General features: G+C 49.9%; 1 long non-coding RNA gene across 1 annotated transcript; it reads right to left on the reverse strand.

The window, feature by feature from the left end:
* Positions 1-6,932: 6,932 nt before the first annotated feature.
* LOC106722466 lies at positions 6,933-8,157 on the reverse strand. Its single transcript, XR_003095236.1, has 3 exons — positions 8,032-8,157; positions 7,818-7,923; positions 6,933-7,634 (listed from the first exon to the last, which is right to left on the reverse strand). It is a non-coding gene; the product is annotated as an uncharacterized LOC106722466 (long non-coding RNA).
* Positions 8,158-9,946: the final 1,789 nt, after the last annotated feature.

The following is a 9,946-nucleotide window of genomic DNA, read 5'->3' on the forward strand; positions in this document are numbered from 1 at the left end:
CTGCTGTATGCAGATAATGCACTCATATCTATCACAGCCAGAAAGATCAGTTCCTGCCCTCTTATCATAAATTAACCATTTTAGTGGTTTATCTGGTCATAAAATTAATTGGACTAAATCTGAGTTACCTGGACTAAATTATACCACGAAGAATATGGTTAGTAAACGGCAGTTTCAATGGCAATCAGAGCCCATAAGTCATTTGGGTATTAGGATTTCCAAGAATATTAAGGTTACCGTCTACCAACTCTTGGAGGAGAGCTTCGATATATTGCTGGATCTTAACAAACGGAGCAGTTTGATGATCCCCTTGCTGGGGCCAGTCCAGCTCCATCCTTTTTGCAACCCCCTGCAGGGAGCTGAAGGCTGCTATTCAATCCCCCTCGGTCTTCTCTTCTGCAGACTAAATAAACCCAATTCCCTCAGCCTCTCCTAAGTCATGTGCCCCAGCCCCACAAACCATTTTTGTTGACCTCCACTGGGAGGGAATGCATATACGGTTTATAGAACCAATTAATAGTGTGCCTTTGTCTTCTGTGGGGTTGGAGCACCTCATCTCAGGCCACGCAGGAAGGGCTCTGGTGGCTAAATGAGGCAGAATAACCCCATGTCTTTGAACAGCCTCCTGTGTCCTGCAATGGTCTTGTTCATGGCTGAGCCATCCTGATTTCTGGCTGATCCAGCCCTACGGTATTCTGAAGTTTCACAACTCGCACGTTGCTGGCATGACACCTGCCTCAAGAATTCATGGCTGTGTGAATAAGCCAAGAGCAAAATGCCATAATTAGCCACCCTGTTATGCTCACAGTCCTCTAGATCCACGTGCTGACTCAGCTGGGTGTAGAGGGCAAAGAGACAGGACGCCAGAGGGGTTTTTCCTGCTGGGTTGAATGAATAATGCACAAGGAAGCAGGATGCTCTGTAGCTCTTAAACATTGGGAATATGACAGGTGCTTGCTTTCGGTACAGCCGGGGATGCCATGGGTTAAACATAAAGCATTTATCCTCTTTCTCTAGGACGGGCCTAAGCAGGTCTGAGCAGAAAAGTCTCTCCCCTGCATTCAGAGGACAGTCAGCCGTACGCATGTGATGACTCTGAATCTCATGCTAAGATGGGGGCCGACCCACAGAAGTTAAAATACAAAATACTGATGCTAACTGCATAGTGCAAGAGGATGCTAGTTCACAGCTAGGCCACCTAAGAAGAAATAATGAGGTATCCCTTCCAGCTTATCTTACTATATTCATGATGATTTCAAACAGGCTTCTGGTTGTCTGGTATGTAACGGGGTGAAATGTCTATCCTTGATTAATTAGTATGGTAAATATTGCCGTACTCTCCTTTCTTTTGCAATTAACTCATGCTGACGTGCAGGAAGAGACATTCTCCATATGTGATAGGTGTCTCCTCCTGATTTACCTTGTTTTGCCTAGTGGTTCCCTCGATCCTCCAAGGACACTTGTGTTTTTCCTGGTTGTTAACCAGTTTCTTGATATGTTCCAAACTCAGTAGAAATGGATAACCTCTTGTCACCGAGAAAGGCAATTCATTCCAATTGGGACTTTCTGATAACCTGGAATCCTGGTTTTCTCTGATTTTAAAAAATCCCCAATTTCCAGTTAAAAAATAGTAATCCCAAATCCACATTTTTCCATATTAAAATGAAACATGCATATACATACACATATTAGTGTTACGTATGTGTATGTATATGTGTGTGTGTGTGTGTGTGTGTGTGTGTATATATATATAAATGCACATATATAGCAGTGTTTTGTTTTAACCATGGAAAAATGTGGATTTAAGGTTACTTTTCTTTAACCAAAAATTGGGTTGTTTTTTTTTTTAATTGGAGAAAACCAGAATCCCTGCTGATAACCAATAACGAGCAGTTTGATTAACAGGATTTTCCTATCAAGTACTGCTTGGGGCTCTCTTGATTTACACATTTACAAGACTACTTTGAAGATGCTGGGCTGAGGGTATAAGAAAGCACTGAGACGGCTAAAAGCACATGCTTCAAGAGTGAGAAATCCCTCTGACACCAACTGCTGCTGCGCCCAGCTTCCTCGAGAAGTTGGAGAGAAACAGACCCCCTTTTCATTGCCGGTTTGGTGAGAAATCATCACCCTATAACTAATTACTGGACTTTGCTTTGGGCTCATTTGACTTTGAATACTTGGTATAAATAAAGCCTTTCTGTCACTCATCGAACGAGGTGTCGTGTCAATCCCGGAGACTAGTCCGGGATCCTGAGGTTTTATTTGCTAGCCGTGTGTTCTTGCACCAGCTCCCAGGCACGAGGTACTGATGGGAGCTGACAGCACCGGCTGAACCAGGAACCGAGTGGGGCCTCCAAATGAGATGCTCTGGACCTGGGCTTTGGAGGGGCTCTTCACCCACAGCTCCCATTGACTGCCAAGGAGATTTGGGGTGCTAGTCTCTTTTCAGTACAGGCTCCTGCCTGTGTCCAGCTGAGTGCCCCAAATCAGCAGCCAGTCAGGACAGCATTGATCATGGGCTTTAAGGCTAATTGCCATTATAAACCTATGCCTATGCAATCTCCTCCAAGCCCTTCTCTGATCATTTCTAGCATATCAGGCACCGAAAAAAACCCTTGCTTCACACACAGCTTCATAATGCAGAAACCTGTGGGTATATTGAAGGAGGATTTGCAGGCAATGCCCTGACATGCATGGGTAGCTGCTCTGTGGTTCCACACCTGTACGGCACCTACAGGATTGAGCCCTGAGCCTTGATGAGGGCTCCTTTGTGCAAGGTGATGGTCAGTCATGCAGGCAGTGTCTTCAGGCTCAATCCTGCAATTGGCCACAGGCCCTGAATCCATGCAGAACACAACAGGGAGCTTGTGGATCCAGCTGCAGGCTTCTGGCCCTGGGGATACAGGATGCTATGCAAATGCAGAGCATGATAAGCTCCAAGTGGACTGAGGAAAAGCCTCCCTTATCTATAGCTCAGTAAAGATCGCACAACAGGAAGCTTCTGGACAATATCAGATGCTTGCAGGACAGCTTTACCTCTTAATTGCTGGTGGCCAGTCATATCCCGTCAAGCAGCCAGTATTCCTTTTGGAGGCTTGGAAAAATATTGACCAGGTGAATTTGGAGCAATGCAACCACCTCAGGCCTTCTTTTCACGGTCTGGCTCTGTCGCCCAGTTGCTGCATTACCCACACTTAGCTTGGCCTTCGTAAGTCGGGCCCTTGGTGGCGTGTCGCCATTTTAACAGAACAAGGAGCAATGGGCTCAAGTTGCAGCAGGGGAAGTTTAGGCTGGATATTAGATAAAACTCTCTCACTAGGAAGGTGGTGAAGCACTGCAACAGGTTACATAGAGAGGTGGTGGACTATCCATCCTTGGAGGTTTTTAAGACCCAGCTGGACAAAGCCTTGGCTGCGGTGATGTAGTCGGGGCTGGTCCTGCTTGGAGCAGGGGGTTGGACTAGATGCGACCTCCTGGGGTCCCTTCCCACCTTCATTTTCTATGATTTCTGTGATTTCTAAAGCAGGAAGGTGCTGTTGCAGAAAGCCTTGCTGTATTCAGGGTGCCATAAACCGATGTAGCATGCGCCCATGGGTTCAAAATCCCACCGCCCCGCTTTGTCTCAGTAGGGATGACACACCACAGTACAATAACCCTGGAAAATACCTGCGTGCATAAACCGTCTCTGCTGCTGATTCTGCATTGTATTATCTGTGGTCGATACAGCATCCAAGGTGGGTAGGGTTTGGTCTGACACAACCACTGACCGTGTCCCAGTGAAGTTCAGAATAGCTAGTTCAAATCCAGATGTCGTAGGGTTAACAGAGACATGGTGGGACTCGTCCCATGACTGGGCAGTTAACATTAGGGGCTATAGGCTGTACAGGCGGGATAGAGAAGGCAGAAAAGGGGGGGGGGTGGCACTCTATGTCAAGGAGCACTACACATCCTCTGCCAGCAGAATGGGGTCAGGGGAAGGGCGAGCTGAAGTGCTCTGGGTCAAGATCCAGGGGGGTCAAGGCGAGAGGGATTTGATGGTGGGGGTCTATTACAGACCCCCCAATCAGGAGGAGGAGCTGGACAGGGAATTTTCAGGCCAGCTTGCAGAGACACTAAAAGCAAGGGATGTAGTTGTCATGGGCGATTTTAATTACCCGGACATCTGCTGGGAGGAGCAGTCAGCCGGGACGGACCGCTCCAGGAGGTTCTTGGCCGAGTTGCAGGACCTCCACTTGATTCAGGAGGTGCACAGTCCCACCAGAGGAGATGCCCTGCTGGACCTGGTCCTGGCCGCAGGCGACGACCTGGTAAGAGGCCTCCAGGTTCTTGACCACCTGGGCAATAGTGATCATCGCGTGCTGGAATTCACCATCCAGCGTAGAGTGTCAAGGGCCCGCAGCAAGGTGGTAGCCCTAGACTTCAGGAGGGCCAACTTCAGTGAGATGAGGAGATTAGTGGGAGAGGAACTGGGGTCCTTGAGGGCAGAGGAACTCAGCGTCCAAGAGGAGTGGTCGTTCCTTAAGGAAACGATACTCGGGGCCCAAGGGGTGTCCATCCCGACAAGAAGCAAAGGGGGCAGGAGTGTCCGGAAGCCCCCCTGGCTCACCAAGGGTGTCCGGGAATGCCTGCTTGCCAAAAGGGTGGCGTACGCCCGGTGGAAGGGGGGTGTAATCTCCAAAGAGGAGTATACCTCCTCTGCTCGGGCCTGCAGGCGGGCTGTTAGGAAGGCCAAGGCGGAGATAGAGCTCGGATTAGCGTCCAGGATTAAGGATAACAAAAAGTCCTTTTTCAAATATATTGGGAGGATGAAGAAGGCGCCGGGTAATGTGGGGCCCCTGCAGGATATGCGGGGCAATCTGGTGGTTGCGTCAGAGGATAAAGCGGACCTCTTTAACCAATTCTTCACCTCCGTTTTCTTGTGCAGGGACCGGGACTTCCCTGCTGTGATAGAAGCCGGACGCGAGGGGATCGCCTTCAGACCTCAGGTTGGGGAGGACCGGGTTAGAGAGCTTCTGGAGGGGCTGGACGCGTTCAAGTCAGCGGGTCCGGATGCTCTCCACCCCAGGGTGCTGAGGGAGCTGGCTGGGGTTATTGCAGGGCCCCTGGCACGGCTCTACGAGCGATCGTGGTGCTTGGGCCAGGTGCCAGACGATTGGAAGGTAGCTAATGTGGTCCCCATCTTCAAAAAAGGGAAAAGGGAGGACCCGGGCAATTATAGGCCCGTCAGTCTTACCTCAATCCTGGGGAAGCTCTTTGAGAAGATCATCAAGGAGCACATTTGTGATGGGCCGGCATCCGAGATGATGCTCAGGGGCAATCAGCATGGATTTATTAGGGGGAGATCATGTCAGACCAACCTGATTGCCTTTTATGATCAGGTCACAAAGGCCATGGATGCAGGTGTCGCGGTGGATGTAGTCTTTCTGGACTTCAGCAAGGCCTTTGACACCGTCTCTCACCCCATCCTAATTAATAAACTAGGCGACTGTGGCATAGATGCCTACACGGTCAGATGGATTGCAGATTGGCTGAAGGGTCGCACTCAGAGGGTGGTGGTGGATGGATCATATTCGACTTGGGGGGAGGTGGGTAGTGGAGTCCCTCAGGGCTCGGTCCTGGGCCCTGCGCTGTTCAATGTCTTCATCAGCGATCTTGATGTTGGGGTGGAGAGCAACCTGTTTAAATTCGCTGATGACACCAAAATTTGGGGGGAGGTGAGCACGCTAGCAGGGAGAGAGAGATTGCAGAAGGATCTGGATAGGTTACAGGGGTGGGCAGACAGGAACAGGATGCGTTTCAATACGGACAAGTGCAGGGTGCTGCACTTGGGTAGTAGGAACCAGCAGCACACTTATAAGATGGGGAGCTCCCTACTTGAGAGCACGGAGGCGGAAAGGGATCTTGGTGTCATTATTGACTCCAAGATGAACATGGGCCGACAATGCGAGGTCATGGTTGGCAGGGCTAACCGGACCTTGTCGTGCATCCACAGGTGCATCTCGAGTAGAGCCAGGGAGGTGATCCTCCCCCTCTATGCGACGCTGGTCAGGCCGCAGCTGGAGTATTGTGTCCAGTTCTGTGCGCCCCATTTCAGGAGGGATGTGGACAACATGGAGAGGGTCCAGAGGAGGGCCACCCGCATGATCCGGGGACAACAGGGCAGACCCTACAGTGAGAGACTGCGGGACTTGAACCTATTCAGCCTCCACAAGAGAAGGCTGAGGGGGGACCTGGTGACCGTCTATAAACTCACTAGGGGGAACCAGAAGGGTTTGGGGGAGACGCTGTTTCCCCTAGCCCCTGCTGGCATAACAAGGAATAATGGGCACAAGTTGATGGAGAGGAGGTACAGATTGGACATCCGAAAAAACTACTTCACAGTCAGGGCGGCTAGGAGCTGGAACCAACTTCCAAGGGAGGTGGTGCTGGCCCCTACCCTGGGGATCTTTAAGAAGAGGCTGGATACTTACCTGGCTGGACTCATTTGAGTCCCGTTTTTGTTTTTAGGGTGAGTGGTTTTGTTTGTGTTTTTGGGTTGTTCTCCCGCCCTGGCGGGGGATCGGGCTAGAAGATCTATTAGGTCCCTTCCGACCCTGAAACTATGAAACTATAAGTTAAATGAAAGCCCAGTATGATGAGAGTCCCACTTCACAGAATCCATGTCCAGGAGAATGAGGGGCTTGGCGGCGCCCAGCTGCAATTGCTGCTTCCTTTCAGCTAAAGCAAGCAGGGCAGGCGATAAGAATGAACCAGGCCCTTCATTCACCATCAAGCATAAAAACGCACCCACTTCTCAGCCACCACGTTGCTGCTTTCCTCCCCCCTCGTGCCCTCAGCGCTCTCAGGCAGGTCTTCCCTGGACCCAGCACAGATCTAGTCTGGTTACACATCTTTTCTACTACTTTCTACCTCTGTCATGTAGGGTCGGGAGCTTTTATTGACACTATTATATTAACCCAACCCATCCCATGGATGCATTTATACTGGGAAAGACGTGTCTCGTGCCAATAAAACTGTTTGCCTTCCTATGGAGGAGGACGTTATTCCAGTATAATGCCATCCCCACTACGTGGCTAAGACTCCAGCTGTATTAGTTGTGTGCAGATCTGGACGCAGCAGCTGTCGGCTTTGGGAGCAAACATAACGTTTGTAGTGCGGTACGTGGGCCACGGGAGAGGGCAGAGTGCCTGGCTGCTGAGCCGGAGGGTCCCTAAGGCAGTTTGGATGGATAGAGGAAAGGAAGCCCTAAGGCAGAGTCAGATTTTTCCCCGGTCTCCGCCGCTTTCTGAAACCAACCTGCCTGGATCACCTCTGGTGCGGGGAGAGTCCTGCGGTGGACCGACTGGCCTCGGGTTTTGTAGCTCCTGCCAGCAGCGGGAGGCAGGCTGAGCTGTCGGGAGTTTCTGAGCTCAGCGATGCTCGTCCGCGCTCTGACGCCGCCGAGGCAGAAGCGCTGCTAGTCGCTTCCTGCTGCTTTTATTTTTAAGGCCACGTAACCAGCTGCTACTTTCAACACGGTGCCCTTGGCAGGAGGTGGCGCGAGGCAGGCCACGAGGTGGGAGTCGGCAGAGGCCCGGCAGCAAGTCAAGGGTAGATGCTCTGCGAGGCAGCGTGGAGCATAACGGGATCCTCTACATAGAAATAGCACAAGGCTGATAGCGGGGATGGGGGGAGGCAGTCCAGCCTTTCCTCTCTTTCTCAGCTCAGCTGTAGGTAGGATGCTTGACACAATACACCTTTGCCTCCACCATCCCAGAAGGGCTTTTCCACCCTCTCTTCCTAGGCTCATCCTCCCCTCTGCCTGCTTTGCTCACCTGCACGCAAGGTGTTTCCTCTCTCTCTTCTTGATGTGAGACCATTCATCAAGAAGAGCTTGCCGCTTGCTGCTTTCTCTCCTCCATGAGAGCTAATAAATCCAAGCTAAATAAATAGAAGTGAAGGGGAGAGTCGTGGTTTCACAATGAATCACGAGGCGAAACGGCAAAGCAGAGTCCTCCCAGAGCTGCCACCTCCACCCCCACGACCGACCTGATTGAAGTCACAGGAAATTCCCCTGGCCTGCACCGCTCTTTACACGCCGAGGCCGTGTTTCTGTGTAACCGTCACTTCTCTCACACTGCAAGAATGAAGGAGCATTCATTTTCGATCGCCGTGCTCAAGGAAGGGGGAGAGAGAGAGACTGAACAATCACAGCAAATACAGTGCAAAGCTATCTAGCTAGCTAGTTATATTCATACTAAGCTGCACTGAATGGATGAAGACTGTGTGGGTACCAGGGACCCCTAAAAGGGAGCAGTATCCAGGATTTGGTAGTAGCGCCCACGCAGAATAGGGCCCAGCTGGATGTAGGCATTGCCCGAATTATAGGGATCTGTGCATCTAGCACATCTCAAAGGCACTTTGGAATAAATCTAAGTCGTCCCATTGCAATTTTAAATATGCACAATACACCGAACCACCTAGAGAATTCTGCTAAAACAATGTAAGTGTGCATATATTTAGCTAAATCTCATTCAGACGAGGACGGGCAGGAAAAGGTCTCTCCCTGCTCATTCGACCTCAGCACCACCTGCATTTCAGTGATTCTTAAATCTCCACTTACTGATGTGCAGGACCACGTCCCAGCTTTGAATTCAGCATCAGAAATTACTCCCTTCTCTGTGTTTATTAGCTACTGATGACGGTTAAGATCCACCCCCATGTTGATCAAGCTAGGGAATAAATATTTAAAAGAGAATTATAAACAAGCATGTGAAAGACTCGCTGCTTGATATTATATTTGCTGCCATTATTTTCTGCCAGTGACTCTTTTGTCTTGGAATTAGAATTTTATTTGAATAATGGCAGTCCAGTCTTGCAAGCAGAGCCGAGGACCTAACATGAGCTCCAGCGTGATAGATCGGTCGTGGCTTGCTTGCTTACCCCATTGCCAAAAAGCAAATGTCAGAGGAGAATGCAAAGAGCTATCACAGGTTAACATGAACAGCGGGGCTTTCCAGAGTCCCACAAACTTTGTCTGTACAGTTCACATTTCCAATCAGAGGAACTGGAAAGCTTTATATGATGTAAACTGAAAGGTTTAATATAATATAGTATCTAGAGGCTAACACAGTAGTGTTTCTTGATGGCACGGGGGAGACTCAGGAGATCAGTTGTGAGATGATATTGGATGGTATAATACTATAGACCAGGAGTCAGAAGAATAACGGCTGCATTTCTCTCTCTTTTTCAGCATCGAAGCAGCTTAGTTATCAGATCCCCTTTTCTGATAAATGCCCATGTGGGAAAGGCCTGCTCCTCTCGCTGAACTCAGGGTGCTCCTGACTCAACACAAGGCTGCTGCATCTGAAAAAGGAAGATTGAAGTAAAACGTCCACTTTCCCATTACCTGCTCTCAATCTCTGTGTGATTTTTTACTGCCAGTGGTAGTGTTTGCTATTTTGAAAAGAACTGCTGAGGACACAGGGCCTGATTCCACCCTCTCTGAACCTGGTGCAAAGCAGTAGTAACGCCACCAGTGTCAAAACAAGGTGCAGTGAAAGCAGAGTCCAGCTCAGGGGGGTAGCACACAGTAATCCCGACTACGATGCAAACTGGGAACCCCTTGGGATATTCCAGGATATGCTTCGGATATTCCAGACCTCCAGAAGCAGACATCGAATTGCAGAGAAATGGGAGAAACTGTCAGGTGGGCCCTGAAAATCAGCTCCCAAGGAGTTATTGTAGGCCGGATTTAAGGCGTGAAGAACTGCAGCGCTTTGGAAAGCACTTACAGGGACATATGCTGTATGGATTAGAGACGGGTCCACAGAGAGCGTGGGGCTCAGTGACAGAAAGCAGGTGTCATTACCCCGGCCAATTCAACCGCCTGCGGCCAAAATCAACACAACTTTTGCCCTCCACATTTCGGTTTTTATGCAAACAAGCTCTGATGGGGGAGCAG

The sequence above is a fragment of the Alligator sinensis genome, unplaced genomic scaffold, assembly GCF_000455745.1.
Source record: "Alligator sinensis unplaced genomic scaffold, ASM45574v1 scaffold611_1, whole genome shotgun sequence".
Taxonomy (NCBI): domain Eukaryota; kingdom Metazoa; phylum Chordata; order Crocodylia; family Alligatoridae; genus Alligator; species Alligator sinensis.